Source organism: Balaenoptera borealis (genome assembly GCF_965194805.1).
Source record: "Balaenoptera borealis genome assembly, chromosome: 13".
Taxonomy (NCBI): domain Eukaryota; kingdom Metazoa; phylum Chordata; class Mammalia; order Artiodactyla; family Balaenopteridae; genus Balaenoptera; species Balaenoptera borealis.
The window spans coordinates 8459580-8479637 of NC_138870.1; the positions used below are offsets into that span (position 1 = coordinate 8459580).

At 40.5% G+C, this 20058-nt stretch overlaps 1 protein-coding gene and 1 long non-coding RNA gene across 5 annotated transcripts in view; one reads left to right on the forward strand and one right to left on the reverse strand.

The window, feature by feature from the left end:
- The window catches only part of KLRG1 (killer cell lectin like receptor G1), a 196146-nt gene that overhangs the window by 44529 nt on the left and 131559 nt on the right, over positions 1–20058 (forward strand). The gene's annotated exons all lie outside the window — the stretch shown is intronic.
- LOC309608805 lies at positions 336–7480 on the reverse strand. Its single transcript, XR_014233099.1, has 2 exons — positions 6454–7480; positions 336–6137 (listed from the first exon to the last, which is right to left on the reverse strand). It is a non-coding gene; the product is annotated as an uncharacterized lncRNA (long non-coding RNA).

Sequence of the window (20058 nt, forward strand, 5' to 3'; positions counted from 1 at the left end):
CAACCCCACTGTCAAGCTCTTATGTTGGTGAGGTAGCTTGGCCTTGACAGTGTGTTAGGCTGTTTGCTGGGGCTTCTCTGAGCTCATCCCAGGCGGAGGACTAGTTTGGTTCTGTTGCTCTGGGGATGGAGGCTTAGACTGTAATTGTGCTGCTCCATTTGTGCTTTGGATTACTGCTTAATGCACCTTCTCCTTTCTCCCCCGCTTTTAAATCTACTTGCAAAAGTTGCATTTTCTTTCTTTGTCCCCTCAGACCAGATCCTGCCTGTCTTGAAAAGGACCACATCCTTGGTCACATGGACATAGGGTCAGTGACCTCACTGCACACATTCCAAATTTTGTCATGGATGCTGGGACTGCTCTTAGGTTTTGGTTTGTCTTAGCTACAGTGATGTCCCAAACTGTTATATATGTGATGTCTCTCCACAGATTGGCTAGAATGTGCTCTGTAGATCCCCAGTAAAGAGCTAGCGGGTTTCTTCCCCTTAGCTCTTCCTATTTTTTGCTTAAGTAATGTTCATGACTTGCAAGGCCCTGCATGACTTGTAACCAACTATTTGCATCTAAATGCTGCTGGCTGTGACAGGTATAGAATGCTCAAATGCTTTCCTGAAAATTGTTAGTTACACTGGTTCTTTGGCCATATATTTTTCCTTAGAAAATGCCTGTCCCCTCTTGAGAGCAGTGGGAACATAGTAGGAAGATCACTGATGTTGGAGTCAATAAGACCAACCTTTACTCAAATCCTTTTTCTAATAATTGCTGTGTGACTTTAGGCAAAATGCTTAATTTCTCTGAGCCTACATTGAGCCATACTGTATGATTGTTCTATCCAAAATAGCCAATCTCCTAACTCTCTGCAACATCCACTTGTTTAGTTTCTTCAAAGCTCTTGTCACAGTTTGTGATTCTCTTCTTTATGTGTTACTTCTTTCAAATTATTATTTACCATGTTTTGAAGATGTGCATGCTCACAGTATAAAATTCAAAAGTTACAAGGGATATATAGCCGTGAAAAAAGAGTCTCTGTTCCACCTCTGACTGCCAGCTCACCAGTTCCTTTCCCTGGAGAAAAATACTGTCGACTTCTTATGTTCTTTACCAGATATAACCTATTCATAAGCATTTATGTACACGAGTGTGCGCACACACACACACAAATACACACAAGTTGTAGTATAGTATACACACTGTTCTGAACTTTACTCCCCATCCCCAATTAACAATATATCTTGACTCTTTCTATGTTTATACTCATTAGTACTGCCTTATTCTGAATTCTATTTTATGGATTTAACAATTTATTTAGCTAGTCTCCTATTAATGGAAGTTTAGATCATTTCCTCTCTTTTGTCTTTACAAACAATGCTACAATGACTATATTTCTACAGATGTAATTTTGTGCTTTTTGAGTGTTTGTAGACAGGCCAAATTGCTCTACATAAGTCTGCAGATTTACACTCCCACCAGCAATGATAGTTTCATTTTCCTCTACGTCTTCACCAGTGCAGTTTTTCATGAAATGTTTTGATCTTTGCTAATAATTAGAGAGATGAAAAACGGTTTCTCATTGTGTTTTTTAAAATTAATTAATTAATTTATTTTTGGCTGCATCGGGTCTTTGTTGCTGCATGCGGGTTTCTCATTTCTCATTGCGGTGGCTTCTCTTGTTGTGGAACAAGGCTCTAGCCGTGTGGGCTTCAGTTGTTGTGGCTCGTGGGCTAAGAGTGCAGGCTCAGTAGTTGTGGCACACGGGCTTAGTTGCTCCACGGTATGTGGGATCTTCCTGGATCAGGGCTCAAACCTGTGTCCCCTGCATTGGCAGGCAGATTCTTAACCACTGCGCCACTAGGGAAGTCCCACTCAGTGTGGTTTTAATTTGTATTTCTCTTATTAAGAATTATAGTGAGCATCTTTTCACATGCTTATGAGCCATTTGTATTTCCTTTTCTGTGAACTGACAGTTTATAGTCTTTATCCTTTTTAAAAAAGAAATTGGGTGATAGATCTTTTCCTAAATAATTAGTGAGAAAAAAGTTTTTTATATACTAAATAAATGAGCCATCTCTGTGTGATACAGGCTGAAAATATTTTGTCCTAGTTTGTAATTTTTCTCTTTATATCATTTGAAATCCTTCATTCTCTGTTCTAAGATTAAATTAGTTAAGGGAAAGTATAAGACAGCTGACCTCTAGTGAAGAGCATAATTATAGAAGCACCAGGAACTAACTGGAATTAGCATTGTTGTGTCAAAAAGGATGGAAAATTGGTGCATTTGCTAGTGAAACACTGAAATGAGCACAGTGATTACATTTATGAAGGCTCATCCAGGAGACTTTAAGAGTCTGTAGTGTATAGCATTCACTGACAGACTCAGGGACTCATCAAATATCCCTAGACTCAGAACAGAGCCACTAGTGGAAAATGTTGTTGAGAGACTAGAGCAGCCTGGGAATATTCTTTAAAGATACAGAATTCCAGATAGGAGCTCACCTATGAATAATCAATTTGTGTGAGAGTGCAAAAACTTCCCCCGTGATGAGAGAGACTTTTTTTCTGTGGTCTCAAAATTTTGGTTGAAACCTAAACCTATGTTCCAAAGAGAGTCTTTAGACACACCCCATAGGACTTTCCAAACTCATCTGGGGACAATTACCAACAGCCCATATAATGAAAAGTTCAAGACTAATTACAGAGGCAAATTCTTTGAAGGAATTTGTGGATGATGAGATTGCTGGTCTGTTTCCCCTCCTTCTGCCCAGGCCAAGTGGGGGAGGAACTGGAGGGCCCCTGCTTGCTGGAGGTGGACACAGTCTTACTCCCCAGTCTATGTTGCTCAGCTATGGAAACTTGTAGATCCGGGGCTGACTGGAGAACAAGAGAGTGCTTGGAAGAACTTGACCTAAGTACCCTGTTGTGGACAGCAGAGAAACTTCTGTCTGAATGTTGCTTGGAGAGGTCTGGTGGGGGGAAGCTAGCTGAAATTGCCCCTAATGCCAGGGTAAGGAGGGGTAGATGCAGTGGATGCACATCGCAATTTCACCATTTGTTCAGTGGGTATAGGAGGAAGCAGAAGAAGGTAATGGGGTTTGAGTTGTCTACAAAGGGCTTTATTCTCAAGGGGACCCCAGAAGAAAGAGGCCCTGTGGAATGTTTCACCATAAGCTGAGAGTTAAGGTAAAGTTAAGAGGCCTTCCAGAGAGCATATCACCTGTATCAGGAAATGGTGCAGTGCAGAAATTCCTCAAGGGTGTATGTATCTGGGTGGGATCTCCTAAAACCCACAGAAGTGCCCCACGAGAGAGAACTAGTATCTGGGTATCGTATCAGTCTGGGTTCAACAAGAGAAGCAGAACCAGTAGGGGATATATTTTAAAAAATTTATTGCATGGAATTGGTTCATGCCACTGTGGAGCCAACTAGGCAAGTCCAAAGCTCAAACGGCAGGCTGTCAGGAAGGGCAGACTAGAGCTCTCCAGCAGGGGCTGGCACTGCTGTCCACAGGTGCAATTTCTTCTTTGTCAGGGAAGCTTCACCTCTGCTCTGAAGGCCTTTCGACTGATTGAACCCATCCCACCCAGATTATGATAATCTCCCTCGTTTACAGTCAACTGGTTATAGACTCTACTTACATCTAAAAAATACCTTCACAGCAACATCTAGACTAGTGTTTGATTGAATGACTGGGGACTGTTGCCTGGCTGAGATGACACATCAAACGACCATCGCAGGTATCCTCCACACAAAGTGAGGTCAGATAACAGGGTACCAGTAAGAGAGACTTTGCCTCTTTCTTCCAATCCCCATCTCCTGAGGCTAGAGGGATGCCTCACTTCCCCACTGCTGGTCTGTGGAAACAAGAATCAGACCTGAGAGGGGGGACTTCCCTCATGGTCCAGTGGGTAAGACTCCGCACTCCCATTGCAGGGGGCCCGGGTTCCATCCCTGGTAGGGCAACAAGATCCCACATGCATGCTGCGACTAAGAATCCTGCATGCCGCAACTAAACATGCCGCAACGAAGATCCTGCATGTCGCAAATAAGACCCGGTGCAGCCAAAATTAATAGATAAATAAATAAATATTAAGAACTGAGAAACGTAGGCAGAAATTTTGAATTGGTTATAAGATCGACATTTTGTTTTAGACTGGATTAAAGTTTTCAGGTATCAATTTGTATACACAGAAATTGAGGATTGACAGAATGGTCTTATTTGGTTTCTGCACGTGTATAAATTTAGGGTTTTTTTAAAATTAAAAATTCATTTTCTCCTATCACAGTACCTTGTCCTTCGTTCCTTCTCTTTCCCCAAGTCATCCACTTTAAAAACATGCTTGATAATCTCTTGTGATTTTAATTGCCCTCTTGTGGTCAAAGTCGATGATTGCAGTGATCTAAGAGTTGCTAAAGCATTCAGTTCAAGGCCATTTCAGAGGGTACTGAGTTAAAGACCATCATTTCAGGTTTTTGTTTGTTTGTTTGTTTTGTTTTTAAATGGCCAATCATGGGTAGAATCTGTTATATCCAATCACTAGAGGAAGGAACATTTTCTTATTACCTTGATTCTAGAAAAATTCTTGTGTTGACTTCACTCAGATACGAAGAGTTCATTTGTGGCGGATCATTCCCTTTGTCGCTGTACATTTTCAAAATAGAAATCTAGGATCATTTGATTAACAAGATTGCTTGTACACTGTGTTCAGGTCACTGCCAGTTAGAGACACTAGTCCTAGAATGACAGTGAGTGAATAAGAACAAAAAAACATGATTACATTAAGTAGCAAGGAAAGTGGAAGTATCAGTAAAAAGTATCAGTAGTGAAGAAAAGAACAGAAGAGGATAAAACAGAAACATATCATATTTTTAATAAAAAGATGACATTTGATTATAGAAAATGAAGCTTTCTGAAAAGTAGGAGAGAAAGAAGTAGGGTAGAATTAAGTGCTAATCTTGTTATGATTTTGGAATAGTTCATAGTCACATATACATAATTCCAGTATATGGCACAGAATCATCACAGAGCCACAGACACAGTGCTAGGTCCCCAGGCCTTTTCTGTCCTTAAGGAATAAAATGTAATTTAACCCCCTACCCCATTTTGAAAGACAAAAGCCATGCTATCCATTTTTCTGTTTGTTTAAGTGCCTTTTGTGTTGGGTTATCCAAATCAGGAAATCTTTCCTTAGTGTTCTGTAGAAAACACTTGGCTGGAAATCAGGAGCTCTTTCACTATTTGGCTAATACATAGCAATGACATATTTCGAGTGTCAGCTACCTTTTCTGTTGTGCCTCCCTCCCATACCTACATCTGGCATTCAGTGTTCCTAAAACTTATTTTCATTTAGAGTGCATTTCTTCTGAATCACTTTTTTTTTTTTAATGTTCTTTCCTTTGGGGGTAATTATTGTTTCACTGTTAGGAATTTTATAATTTATTTATTTATTTATTTTTGGCTGTGTTGGGTCTTCGTTTCTATGCGAGGGCTTTCTCTAGCTGCGGCGAGCGGGGGCCACTCTTCATCACGGTGCGCGGGCCTCTCACTATCGCGGCCTCTTTTGTTGCAGAGCACAGACTCCAGACGCACAGGCTCAGTAGTTGTGGCGCACGGGCTTAGCTGCTCCGTGGCATGTGGTATCTTCCCGGACCAGGGCTCAAACCCGTGTCCCCCGCATTGGCATGCAGATTCTCAACCACTGCGCCACCAGGGAAGCCCCCCTGAATCACTTTTATACTCCATGTTCTTATATACGATATTGTGTTCTGTGTCATCATGCGCTGCTGGTAATGCAGCATTTCCTCAAAGAGGGCCTCACTATTGTCTCTGAGATTGTTTGCCAAGCTGACAACCATTCAGTAGGTCTTCATGCTAACACTGTTTTGACCTTACTAGAAGATGTCAAGGGAGCGTTTCAAACAATCAGAATTCCAGTTCCTTTTTCAAATGACTCATTAACTAAACCATTGAGAGATTAAAGTCATTTAATGGGAAGGTCAATGGGAAAACAACCAAGTTCATACATGAACAAGGAATGACAACCGCCTGACAGCTACTGTGTAAAATACTGTGGCAGACTCTGTTTCCAAAGGTGGCTGCATGTCTTCCATCAAACATGCTCTTTAAAAACAAACAAACAGGGCTTCCCTGGTGGCGCAGTGGTTGAGAGTCTGCCTGCCAATGCAGGGGACACGGGTTCGAGTCCTGGTCTGGGAAGATCCCACATGCCGCGGAGCAACTGGGCCCGTGAGCCACAACTACTGAGCCTGCGCGTCTGGAGCCTGTTCTCCGCAACAAGAGAGGCCGCGATGGTGAGAGGCCCGCGCACCGCGATGAAGAGTGGCCCCCGCTTGCCGCAACTGGAGGAAGCCCTCGCGCAGAAACGAAGACCCAACACAGCCAAAAATAAATAACTAAATAAAATAAAAAAATTTAAACAAACAAACAAACAAACAAACAAATGCCTTTATTCGGGTATAAATGATGTACCATAAACTACACATATTTGAAGTGTACAAAATAATGAGCCACAAGCTCTTTTGCACTGTGTCCTTGCCACATCAAGAAGTAGAGCACATTTTCCCTACTCTTCATTCTGGATTGAATATTTGTTGCACTTATCCTTTCTTTGTCTCACTATCATTTTTTGAGTTTTCGTGTAGGGCAGATGTCTTGTAGGTTCAGATTTCTTCAGGAACTAGGGAATTCCCTGGCCGTCCAGTGGTTAGGACTCCGGTGCTTTCACTGCCAGGGCCCAGGTTTGATCCCTGGTTGGGGAACTAAGATCCCGCAAGTCGTGTGGTGAGGCCAAAAAAACACAAAAAAACAAATTTCTTCAGGAACTATACTTGAGGAGTACTACCTAAGGAACTTCACCCCCAAACCCCATTCACACCTGATTTAGATGGTGAGATCCTAGAGCATCCGTAATAGGATGAGATTTTCTGGGGAGAGGCTAAGTGTGTTTTGTATGTGGGGGAGAGATGTGATTTTGTAGTCAAATGGCAGATTTAACAAATTGTGTTTCCAAAAGTGGCTACAACAATACCTCCAACTACATGCTCTTTTGTAATGCGATCTTGCTTCTTCTCCCTCAAGACACGGAGTCTGTTTCACTTTCTCTTGAATGTAAGCTGGGCTTGTGATGCTTTTGATCAATCAAATGTGATAGAAGTGATTCTACATGACTTCTGGGCTAGTTCATAAGTAATATTTCAGCTTCTGCCTTTGTTTCTTGGAACTCTTACTCTTGGGAGCACTGAAATGCCATATAACAAGTCCAGGTACCCTGTTGGAGAAGCTACAAGGAGAAGCCCTGAGGCTACATGGAGACGGGGAGAGGCCAAACTGTCCAGGAATCCCAGTGGGGCCTTCAGATGATTGCAGTCCCATCTGCTATCAGCCTGCAATTTCATGAGAGACCCCTGGCAAGACCATCAGAAGAATCACCTGGATAAGGCCAGTCAATCCATGAAACTGTGAAATGTAATAAAATTTTTGTTGTTTTTTAACTTATTGAATTTTGGGGTGGTTTGTTATGCAGCAATAGATAAATAAAATAGATGTTATCCACTGTCGGATGTGTCCCAGTTTCAGGGATGTTAAGGTGTGAAAAATGTGCAATTTAGAATTGTTGAAATACAAAAATAGAAACATATGCAAATTACATGAATGAGTACTTTGGAGAAGAAGAAATGTTAATGGCTCATATGAAGAGATGCTCCACCTCTCTAGTAATCAGAGAAGTAAAAATTAAAGCAATCAAGAAATAAGAATTTTTATTTAAAAAAAGCACAAAAATTAGAAAGTTGGTTAAATGTTGGCAAGACTATAATGGAAATGGGAATCCTTTATGTACTATTGGAGGGAGTATAGATTGGTTGCAGTCATTTTAGAATACTTTCTTGCTGAATTCTGAAATTAAGTTTGTATATATCCTTTCACCCAACAATTTCAATCCTAGCTCTGTATTTGAGAGAAATTATCACACAGGTCAACAAACTGGCATGTATCAGGATATTCAAAACACTTGTCAGCAGAATTGAAAATTTCCCAAACTGAAGGTCAAAGAAAAAAAGATTAAAAAAAATAGAACAGTAAATCAACTGTACTTCAAAAAAAAGAAAATAGAACAGAATATCTAAGAACTGTGGGACAGTTACAAAAGGTGTAACATACAGGTAATGGGAATACCAGAAGGAGAAGAAAAAGAGAAAGGAATAATTGATCTGCTAAGAGATGAGGGAAAATGGAATCATAAAAAATGCTCACTTAAAATCGGAGAAGGCAAAAAAGTGGATGATAAAAGATAAATAACAAGGACAATAAATAGAAAACAGTTTAAATATTTTAGAGATTAACTATATGAAAAATCAACTTAAATGTGAATGGTCTAAATACATAAACTAAAAGACAGATGCTACTACAGAGGATAAAAAAAAACAAGACCCAACTATATGTTGTCTACAACAAACCCACTTTAAGTATGAAGACACAGATAGATTAAAAGTAAAGGTTGGATAAAGATATGCCACGCTAACATTAATTTTTTAAAAGCCTGAAGCAGCTATATTAGTTTCAGATAAAGTACATTTCAGAGCAAGGAAAACAGTCAAGGATAAAGAGGGGCATTCCATAATGCCAAAGGGGCCAACTCTCCCAGAAGATTGATAATTTGAATAGGTCTATATCTATTAAATAAATTGAATCAATAATTAACAATCTTTTGAAACAGAAAACACCAGGCCCAAATGGTTTCACTGGTGAATTCTACCGAACATTTAAAGAAGAAATAATACGAATTCTCTACAATCTCTTCCAGAAAATAGAGATAGAGGGAAGACTTCCTAACACCATAACCAGGGAACACATTACAGGGAAGGAAAACTACAGACTCTCTCATGAACAAAAATGCAAAAGTCCTCAACAAAATATTAGCAAATTGTATCCAACAATGTGTGAAGATAATTCTCTACGTCATGAAAAGTGAAATTTATTCTAGGTATGCAAAGCTAGTTCAACATTTGAAAATCGTTGAATGTAATCCACCATATTAACAGGCTAAAGAAGAAAAATCATATGCTCATAACAATACATACAGAAAAAGCGTTTGACAAAACCCAACACCCATTTATGATAAAAATTCTCACCAAACTACAAATACAGGGGAACTTCCCCAACTTGATAAAATAAAATCTCCAAAACCCCACATCTAATTATATTAATGCTGAGAAACTAGATGCTTTCCCCTAAAATTTGGAACAAGAGAGAGATGTCCCCTCTAACCACTTCTCTTCAACATTGTCCCAAAAGTCCTAGCTAATGCAACAAGACAAGAAAAGGAAAGAAAAGCTATACAGATTACTAAGGAAGAAATAAAAGTGTCTTTGTTCACAGATTATATGATTGTCTATGTAGAAAATTTGAAAGAATTGAACCTCAAGGGAGGTTTGTGGCAGGGTTTCCTGTCTTTTGATTTTAAAAGAATAAACAGGGGAATAACAATTTAAGAAGGAAGAAAGCCAATTAAGAGACTAAGGTTTCTAACTAGAATGACTAAATGCTTAAAACATTTCCCCAGACCAAAACAGTTCTTTCAGGCTGGGCAGAGAGGTCAGTAGTTTCCTTGGGGGAATTACAGAGAAGGTCTGCATGGAGCACCTGGAAGGCTGGATCCCAGGCCCAGCCACTTGTTCTTTGTCAAATATTCCTATCCCTTTGAACAACAGGGAGGCCACAGGGTGGTGGATCTAAAACAGTCATGTAAACTAAAGACAGATGACTGCCGTGGGGTGGGATGAAATACCTTGACCCTGTATTAGATCACCAGGTAGGAAGAACCCCAGAATATTTGAGATAAATTTCCTGCAGTCTAATGGGGCTGGGGTTTAGAGTCACATTTCATTTACAGAAGACAAAGAAATGTAATATTTCATGTAGAATATACTGATTCTAAGAAAACCAGCCAACCTCCCTCCCCTCCCCTCTGCCATACTCACATACACACACAAACAAAATCACTATTCCCAGAATGCAATTCTGTGGACCAGTAAGGACAATTTGTGTGCTAGTTACCTTATTTTGTTGTCTTCTTACTATAAGTTTCCATGATTATTTTATTCCTCTCCTTCTCTCTTCTCTTTGTCTAACTTTTTTTTTACAAAGTTTTTTTTACAGTTAATAAAGCAGCAGTACTCATATTTTTTAACCTTTGCTGCCACCCTGTGGCTATCTTTCATTACTGTACATGAAAAGAGGGCATCTGAGAACTGCTAAGGTATCAGATCAGGGACAAGCATAAGGGAAGCACATTAAAAAAAAAAAAAAAAAATTGGCAGAACATCTGAGATGGTCTTTCACTATAATGCTCAGAATCTGAGGCATGAATCTAGTATATGCTATATGTGTCTCTTATGTATCAGTATTTGTCCTTTAAAATCCTTTTAGTTTGTGTCTAACCTTATCTTAGTAGTCCCCCGTTCCTCCTCTTAGTTCAAACTAAGATGCATAATTAATCACATTAATTGTTGATCCTAACTTGCCATTAGTGTCAATTATGGCTTTTAATGGACTTGGAAAAAAACTGCATAGGAAGCTGAACCTATTTACAGTAGGCCCACATGTTAAAATTTCTTTGTAGACTTTCATTTTGGTCTAGAACTTGTCATATTAATGTGAAGCATTCTGGCTTTCTCTAAGTGTTAAAAATGAAAGAATCAGTTTTAAGAAGTAGAATATATTCCCAGCCCATTTTCCACACACATTTTTCCTGAGAAATAAGGGCTACTGTAATTGTCTCCTTACCACCTGTCCCTACCACCCTAGCCCCTTTCTGCTGCTTGTTACCATCTTAAATCAAGTATGATCATGCCACTATCCTGTTTTTAAAAGATTCTATTGGCTTCCTATTACTTATAGGATAAAACATAGACTTCTTTGAACACCCTTGATAAATCAGTCTCAACTGATCTGTCAAGCCTCATTTTTAATCGCTCCCGTAAACACTGCCTTTTCAACACTCAACCTGGTCTGACTCTCTTAACACAGAATAAAATTGAAACCTGCTTCCACCTTCTCTCCTAGGTCTTATATTTTTTTCATGGCAACTGGGCAAAAATATTAGAGCATCAAGAATCAGAGACCAGTCAACAGGATTTCCCCCATTCCTTTCTTCCCCTCCACATGCAATGCTAATGGTCTTTGGTTATTTATTTGCAGTGCTTCTAACTCATTGCATGAAGCTAGGATTCCCCATTATGTCCTTTTTTTGGGGGAAACCCCACAAATCTGGGCTCCAACCTGATGCAGCTCTCTTGTGATTGGGGCATGTAATAGAGGGATAACAGTGCCTGTGGGCATGGCCAGATCCAGTATGAGGGTGGAGGGTCTCTGACCCTTTTGTTGTGATCATTCAGAGGAGGAATCTTGGATCCCATGATATTATCCCATCATAAGTTTACTAGTTCTTTCAGAATACTGAAGGGTTCTTTTCTTTTTTAAAAAAATTAAAAAAAAATTATATGTTGGGCTGGCCAAAAAGTTCATTTGGGTTTTTCCGTAAAATGGTACAGAAAAACTTGAATGAGCTTTTTGGCCAACCCAATAATTTTTAAAGGTTACTTTCCATTTATAGTTATTACAAAATATTGGCTATATTCCCCAGGGTTGTACAATACATCCTTGAGCCTGTCTTACACCTACCTAATAGTTTGTGCCTCCCACCCCCAAACCCCTTTATTGCCCCTCCCCCCCTTCCCTCTCCTCTCTGGTAACCACTAGTTTATTCTCTAAATCTGTCTCTGCTGCTTTTTTGTTATATTCCCTAGTTTGTTGTAGTATACAGTATTTGTCTTTCTCTGACTTTTTTCACTTAGCATAATGCCCTCCAAGTCCATCCATGTTGCTGCAAATGGCAAAATTTTGTTCTTTTTTATGGCTGTGTGGTGTTCCATTGTATATATATACCACATCTTCATTTTTTAAAAATTTATTTATTTATTTATGGCTGTGTTGGGTCTTTGTTTCTGTGCGAGGGCTTTCTCCAGTTGCGGCAAGTGGGGGCCACTCTTCATCGCAGTGCGCAGGCCTCTCACTATCGCGGCCTCTCTTGTTGCGGAGCACAGGCTCCAGACGCGCAGGCTCAGTAGTTGTGGCTCACGGGCCTAGTTGCTCCGCGGCATGTGGTATCTTCCCAGACCAGGGCTTGAACCCGTGTCCCCTGCATTGGCAGGCGGATTCTCAACCACTGCACCACCAGGGAAGCCCAACCACATCTTCTTTATCCATTCATCTGTTGATGGACACTTAGGTTCCTTTCATATCTTGGCAATTGTAGATAACGCTGCTATGAACATTGGGGTGCATGCATCTTTTTGAATTAGTGTTTTTGTTTCTTTTGGATGTATACCCAGGAGTGGAATGGCTGGGTAGTTCTATTTTTAGTTTTTTGAGAAACCTCCATGCTGTTTTCCACAGTGGCTGTACCAATTTACATTCCCACCAACATTGTACAAGGGTTAGGGCTCTATTTTTCTATACTCTAGAAAGAAAGATAACAAGTCAACATAATCTTTAAATAAAAAGGCTCTAAGAAAAATGTGTAGGTGTTACCCCTTCTCCTCCCTCAGTGTAGTTTGACTTTTGGGAAAGGCATATTCAAATCTTGGGCCACACTGGTCGCAGTCTACAATCCCATATGCTTCACACAAGAAAGGGACAATTGTGACATGGCAATGCCAGCAGGTCTCATATGTGAACTCACCTGAAGGTCTCCCAGAAACCCTAACATCTGATTTTCCTTCTTCCTCTGCCCCATTTTTCTTACTTTTCCCTGCTCCCATATACATTTCTCTTCCTTTGCACACATCTCTCTTTTTGAATTCAGCCTCCTACCGTCATCTGAAAATCTCAAAAGAAGAAATAACCTTCTCCATCCACACTAAGTGATAGAGGGATGTGGGTAAGGGTATGGACTCATCACTAGAAAGCCCAGCTTCCAGCTTCAAATCTTGTCTTCCTCACACTTGGAGTTTGGGAAACTTTCTAAACTTCTTTCTGAACTTTCTAACTTCTCTAAACCTCTGTTTGCTCATATTTAAAATGGCATTAATAGTTAATAGTATTAATAGTATGTACCTCATAGAGTGATTGTGAGGATGGAATTCCATGACAGAAACAAAATGCTTAGAACAGTGCCAAGCAGATGGTAGACACTCAGTATTGGCTTAAAGAAATTGTCAACCCGTATACCTCTTTTTATGCTTCTACATTTTCTTATCTCCTCAGAAACCTTGTTCCCGTACTTATTTGTCACTTTTTCAGTAACATCAGACTCTCTCTTATACATGAAATTGATTTCTAGAGGTTAGCTGGTTGATTGAAAGTCAGACACATGGTCAGTGGCAGATTTTGGACTAGAAGTCAGGCCAATGAATTCCTACTTCAGAGAAATTAGCGTAATAGTTTTCTGTCTCCCACCTTAACATAACTTATTAATGAAGTAATTTTTAGCATCCTACAACATGGAACTCCTGTCTAGTCAGGCCAGTCATTTTACCTGGCATAAAGTACACTCTATGTCTTTGTGAAAAGTACACTTTATGACTTTGTAAAAAATATACACCCAGGTGTACTTTGTACTCTTCTTGTCACTAATCTAACCACCAAAAAACTTCTTTGGAGGTAAAGATTTATCAGATTGCCGTTACATTTATTTTGAATATTCTGAAGTTCTGCAGGATTGAGGCTGTTTTGAATTATTCCAGTTTTTATACTACACGTTATCACCTCAGCTAAAATGTCATCATTTGTTCATTAGAAATACAGGGTACAATGCACGGCACTAAGTGACCTTGGAGTAAATTTACATTAAATGAAGAAGGAATCAATGATAGATACTCTCTGGAAGTATATATTTATTTACCATCCTTGTTTAGCATCTGTATTGCAGACAGAAAACAATCCTTTCAAAGAGTCCTGGTTTTGAGGATTCCAGCAAAGCCCTGTCTATAGATATGGGCCTCAAACATTTCCTTGCTCTGTGTCTGTGGAGAGAAGAAAGTAAACAGGATGATTTAGGGCTTGACAAGGGTGAATATAATTCTAATTGGATATGAATGACAGGGCTTACTAAAGGAAACCAAACTGGCTGTGGTTGAGATTGGGATCCATCAAATATCCACCCTACAATCAATACAGACTCTTCTTTTTTTTTTTTTTTTTTAATAAATTTTATTTATTTATTTATTTATTTTTGGCTGCGTTGGGTCTTCGTTGCTGCGTGCGGGCTTTCTCTAGTTGTGGCGAGCGGGGGCTGCTCTTCGCTGCGGTGCGCGGGCTTCTCATTGCAGTGGCTTCTCTTGTTGTGGAGCACGGGCTCTAGGCGCGTGGGCTTTGGTAGTTGTGGCTCGTGGGCTCTAGAGTGCAGGCTCAGTAGTTGTGGTGTGCAGGCTCAGTAGTTGTGGTGCACAGGCTTAGTTGCTCCATGGCATGTGGGATCTTCCCGGACCAGGGCTCGAACCCGTGTCCCCTGCATTGGCAGGCGGATTCCCAACCACTGCGCCACCAGGGAAGCCCAATACAGACTCTTCTGATAAAGGAATTAGAAATAAATCTTTCAGAGAGTTAGTGCTCTTCTCCCAAGGTGTATATTTCTGTGTTATTATGCAGTATGAGGAATCTGAGATCAACTAAAAAAAGATGTAGATGATTTTGTATTTAGGAGGACTGGCTTTAAGAGCAAAATAAAGGCTTGACACATGGAACTCAGACTGCTTATCTGTGTTGCAGGGAGCACTGTACTCAGCCAAAGCTGCTTCATCTGAAAGACACGATGGGGGAAAACCTTGAGAATGGGAGCTTCAGTGGGACAGGGTTTCATGGAGAGGTTTTGACATATCAGGACTGCACACTTCACTGAATCAGGAGCTGCATCATTGCAGAAATGTCGGTTTGCTGGGGAAGTAGACAAGAGTGGTCTTGGGATTTCCACTCTTGGTACCATTGACATAATCCCCTTCTCTGTGAGAGAAATGAAGGGCTGACCACACTGCAGTCGTTCAAGCAAAGTACAAGGGGGATAACTGTAGGTGTGTGTCCTTTCAGTTCTGCTTTGATATTTGCTTCTTTCCCCGTTCATGATATTTTCTTATCGTTTTCTCCTAGTCTGCAACATTCAGCATGTTCCTCTACACTAATCAGAATAACACCTACGTTTTATCTTACAACTCAGATTTTATTTTCTTTGTTTGGTCTTCGTTGACCACTCAAGGGATTGTTCTCTTCCTATCTCTAATTTCCTCCCCTAATTATCTGTGTAATTCTCCAGGCTCTTATTTATTACTTTGCATTGTTATAGCATCTTTTAAAGGAGATTTATATATCTCTTTATCTGTAAACATTTCTTTGTAAAACTCTTAGTCCCTTGGAAATTTTTGCATGATTGGCAGACTTATGTTGTAGGTAGTTTTTGTAGTAGTTTTATAGGCCAAGGTAGCAGGAATAAGGTAACAGAATATGTTGAAAACAGGGCTTACTTACAAATGTCTGTCACACTCTAATTCCTTTATTATGGATTGAGGTTACTTACGGTTCTTAGTCCTCTGTTACTCACCAGTCTCATAGTAGTCATAGACTTTCACAGTAGCAGGTTGCAGATCTCTTACAGGGATGTCTTGTAGAACTGAGAAGGAAAAGCTCAGTGTCTGATTAGTTACCTGAAAAAAGAAAGGGAGAATAATCCAGAATCAGGGAGACCTCACCTCTTTTCCTTTGGTGCCATTCAATCTTCGTCCTTTGAGGAACAGTTCTTAGTTGGCTGACAGAGTTCAATCTCAAACCAGCTGTGCGCCCTAACTTCTCACCTAGGAGGATGGCGATAAAGATTTTAGAGTAGGAACCTGAGGAGCTAGAGGAGAGCTCCTTAGAGTAATGAAAATTTACCAGATTTTTAAACAATTAAAACAATTCATATTCCTCCATAATGTCCATACATGGCTCTGCTCATGGTGAGAGAAAAATTCTTTTCACTGGCAGACTGACTCTATCCATAGTAATGTTTCCAAATATTTAGAAAACAGACATTTTTCAAAGTATAAACATACATGTACAAAATCACAGTGGTTTCTTGTGTTGCTAATGAAATCAATTACATTATGATAAAACTGACTGTGATGAATACATCTAGACTGATAACATATCATCTGTCTATATCTATCTATGTATCTATGTATCTACATATCTGTCTATCTAACTACCTACCTATCTACTTGTCTATCTGCCTATATATCTACATCTAATTTTTTGTATACATTTATGTTAAGGTGAGGTTGACATAATCATTGGCCAACTCCTGGGAAAACTTCCTACCCTTAATCAGCAACTGTTCAAGTAGGCTTCTAGATGATCAGGCGTGTTTGCGGAAAAGAGCATCTACCTGAAGTAAGCAGAAATACTCATATTCCTATTTTAGTACAAACAAATCCATATCCTTTGGTCCCCCAACCCCCATACTTCTGACACTCCAAACTCCAGGGAAGCCTGCAATGAGGAAAGAGAATTTAAAATATTATCTAATGGAACGGAAAGGTTGTGCTTTTCAAAAAGGCTTTCCTCGTGATTGCTCTTCTCATACCACGCACCTCCTAGGTGAAGAGACCTGTGTAAAAGGACTATCCACCTGGATGTGTCTAGCAACGCTGCAGGGCCCTTACCTGTTCCAGGTAAATCAAGACATTGTTGTTGCTCACTTCTGTCCTGCTCATGTGGCGTGATAGTTCAGGCTGAGGGAAATGAGAGAAATCACCAGTGTTACTGAATAAATGAAGCCCTTGAGGTACTAAGAGACAAGCGGACTGTGGGACTGAAGTATGTACAAAGAGGAAGCTGGGATTAAATTCCTTGAAATGAGGTTTGCAGATACTCATCCAGTAGAATGGAAACATATATAGAAAATTGTGAATACCAATACATCAGATGTAAGATTGAATATTCATATGACTCAGTAACAGGTGTTCTTGGCTTCAGTTTGAAGGTAAGGGAGAAGTAGCCTCAAGTAAGATAACTACTCATCTGAGATTATTTATGAAGGTATCTTTTTTTTTTCTAAAGTTACAACAAATAATAATAGTTTACATTAATTCAAACACAGCTCTGAGCATTGATTGTGTCTTTATCTCATTCAGTCCTCCCCGCAACCCTATGAGACAGGCACTTGTTATGCCCATTTTACAGAAGAGGGGACTGAGGCATAGCAAAGTGAAGTGACTTGCCCTACGTCACACAGTAAATAGCCAAACCAGGATTTGAACCCAGGAAGTCTGGCCCCAGAGCTTGTGTTCTTAGCTGCTAGGCTGCCCCACTCTCTGCATGGAAAACTTACTCATGGGTGTGGAGCTGAAGATATCTTTATCTATTCTAACTAACACTGATCTCAATTTTTTCTGAATTCCCACAGTATTTGAAGACTATACCGATAATTTTGGTACTTAATTACATCTTGTCCCGAAATGTTATTTGACGGTTTCAGTTACCCATTTCTAAATATTCTTAACTAGAATGTAGGCTCAATTAATTCAGACATCTTTCTTCTTTTTCTTGTATTGGTACTTAGCACAATGCTAAACGTATGCTGGGTACCATATAAATTCAATTTCTTTAATTAGGACCAATGTTGTTTTGACAAGTTGACCTTATGAGGATGCTGTTGGTATGGTCCTACGCTGGGGATACAGAAAATTCAAATACCTAGGATCTACTTACCATTTTCACTGTTGGTTTCAGGGGAATGAAACCAGATATCATCTTTACATCAACAATCACAATGTTGGAGACCGGATGGTTCCCTGTGTATCTACAGATACAAGGAAGGGAAGAAACAGGCCCCTCTATATTTGAATCTTGCCCTCCTTTAAGGTCCAACATAAGCCCTAGCGTCTTCAAGTAGTTTTCCTAATGATTGCCTTGTCCTCAGTGATCTTTCCATACCCAGAAATATATAACCTTTGTAGTCAATATGAGTGGTTCTAAAAACTGACTGTATGGCAGAATCAGCTGCAGAATTCATTAAAAAAGTGGATACCGGAGGATTAACCAAGATGGCAGAGTAGAAGGACGTGCTCTCACTCCCTCTTGCAAGAGCACCAGAATCACAACTGGCTGCTGGACAGTCATCGACAGGAAGACACTGGACTTCACCAAGGAGGATACCCCACGTCCAAGGACAGAGGAGAAGCCACAGTGATACGGTAGGAGGGGCACAATCAGAGTAAAATCAAATCCCATAACTGCTGGGTGGGTGACTCACAGACTGGCGAACACTTATACCACAGAAGTCCACCCACTGGAGTGAAGGTTCTGAGCCCCACGTCAGGCTTCCCAACCTGGGGGTCCGGCAACGGGAGGAGGAATTCATAGAGAATCAGACTTTGAAGCCTAGTGGGAATTGATTGCAGGACTTCGACAGGACTGGGGGAAACAGAGACCCCACTCTTGGAGGGCACACACAAAGTAGTGTGCGCATCGGGACCCAGGGGAAGGAATAGGGACCCTGGGGGAGACTGAACCAGACCTACCTGCTGGTGTTGGGGGGTCTCCTGCAGAGGCAGGGGGTGGCTGTGTTTCACCGTGGGTACAAGGACACTGGCAACAGAGGTTCTGGGAAGTTCTCCTTGGCATGAGCCCTCCCAGAGTCTGCCATTAACCCCACCAAAGAGCCCAGGTAGGCTCCAGTGTTGGGTTGCCTCAGGCAAAACAATCAACAGGGAGGGAACCCAGCCCCACCCATCAACAGTCAAGTGGATTAAAGTTTTACGGAGCTCTGACCGCCACAGCAACAGTCAGCTCTACCCACCACCAGAGCCTCCCATCAAGCCTCTTAGATAGCCTCAACCACCAGAGGGCGGACAGCAGAAGCAAGAAAAACTACAATCCTGCAGCCTGTGGACCAAAAACCACAGTTACAGATAGATAGACAAGATGAAAAGGCAGAGGGCTATATACCAGACGAAGGAACATGAAAAAACCCCAGAAAAACAATTAAATGAAGTGGAGATAGGCAACCTTCCAGAAAAAGAATTCAGAATAATGATAGTGAAGATGATCCAGGACCTCGGAATAAGAATGGAGGCAAAGATTGAGAAGATGCAAGAAATGATTAACAAAGACCTAGAAGAATTAAAGAACAAACAAACAGAGATGACCAATACAATAACTGAAATGAAAACTACACTAGAAGGAATCAGTAGCAGAATAACTGAGGCAGAAGAAGGGATAAGTGACCTGGAAGACAGAATGGTGGAATTCACTGCTGCGGAACAGACTAAAGAAAAAAGAATGAAAAGAAATGAAGACAGCCTAAGACCTCTGGGACAACATTAAACGCAACAACATTCGCATTATAGGGGTCCCAGAAGGAGAAGAGAGAGAGAAAGGACCAGAGAAAATATTTGAAGAGATTATAGTCGAAAACTTCCCTAACATGGGAAAGGAAATAGCCACCCAAGTCCAGGAAGCACAGAGAGTCCCATACAGGATAAACCCAAGGAGAAACACGCCGAGACACATAGTAATCAAAGTGGCAAAAATTAAAGACAAAGAAAAATTATTGAAAGCAGCAAGGGAAAAATGACAAATAACATACAAGGGAACTCCCATAAGGTTAACAGCTGATTTCTCAGCAGAAACTCTGCAAGCCAGAAGGGAGTGGCATGATATACTTAAAGTGATGAAAGGGAAGAACCTACAACCAAGATTACTCCACCCGGCAAGGATCTCATTTAGATTTGATGGAGAAATCAAAAGCTTTACAGACAAGCAAAAGCTAAGAGAATTCAGCACCACCAAACCAGCTCTACAACAAATGCTAAAGGAACTTCTCTAAGTGGGAAACACAAGAGAAGAAAAGGACCTACAAAAACAAACCCAAAACAATTGAGAAAATGGTCATAGGAACATACATATCGATAATTACCTTAAACGTGAATGGATTAAATGCTCCAACCAAAAGACACAGGCTTGCTGAATGGATACAAAAACAAGACCCATATATATGCTGTCTACAAGAGACC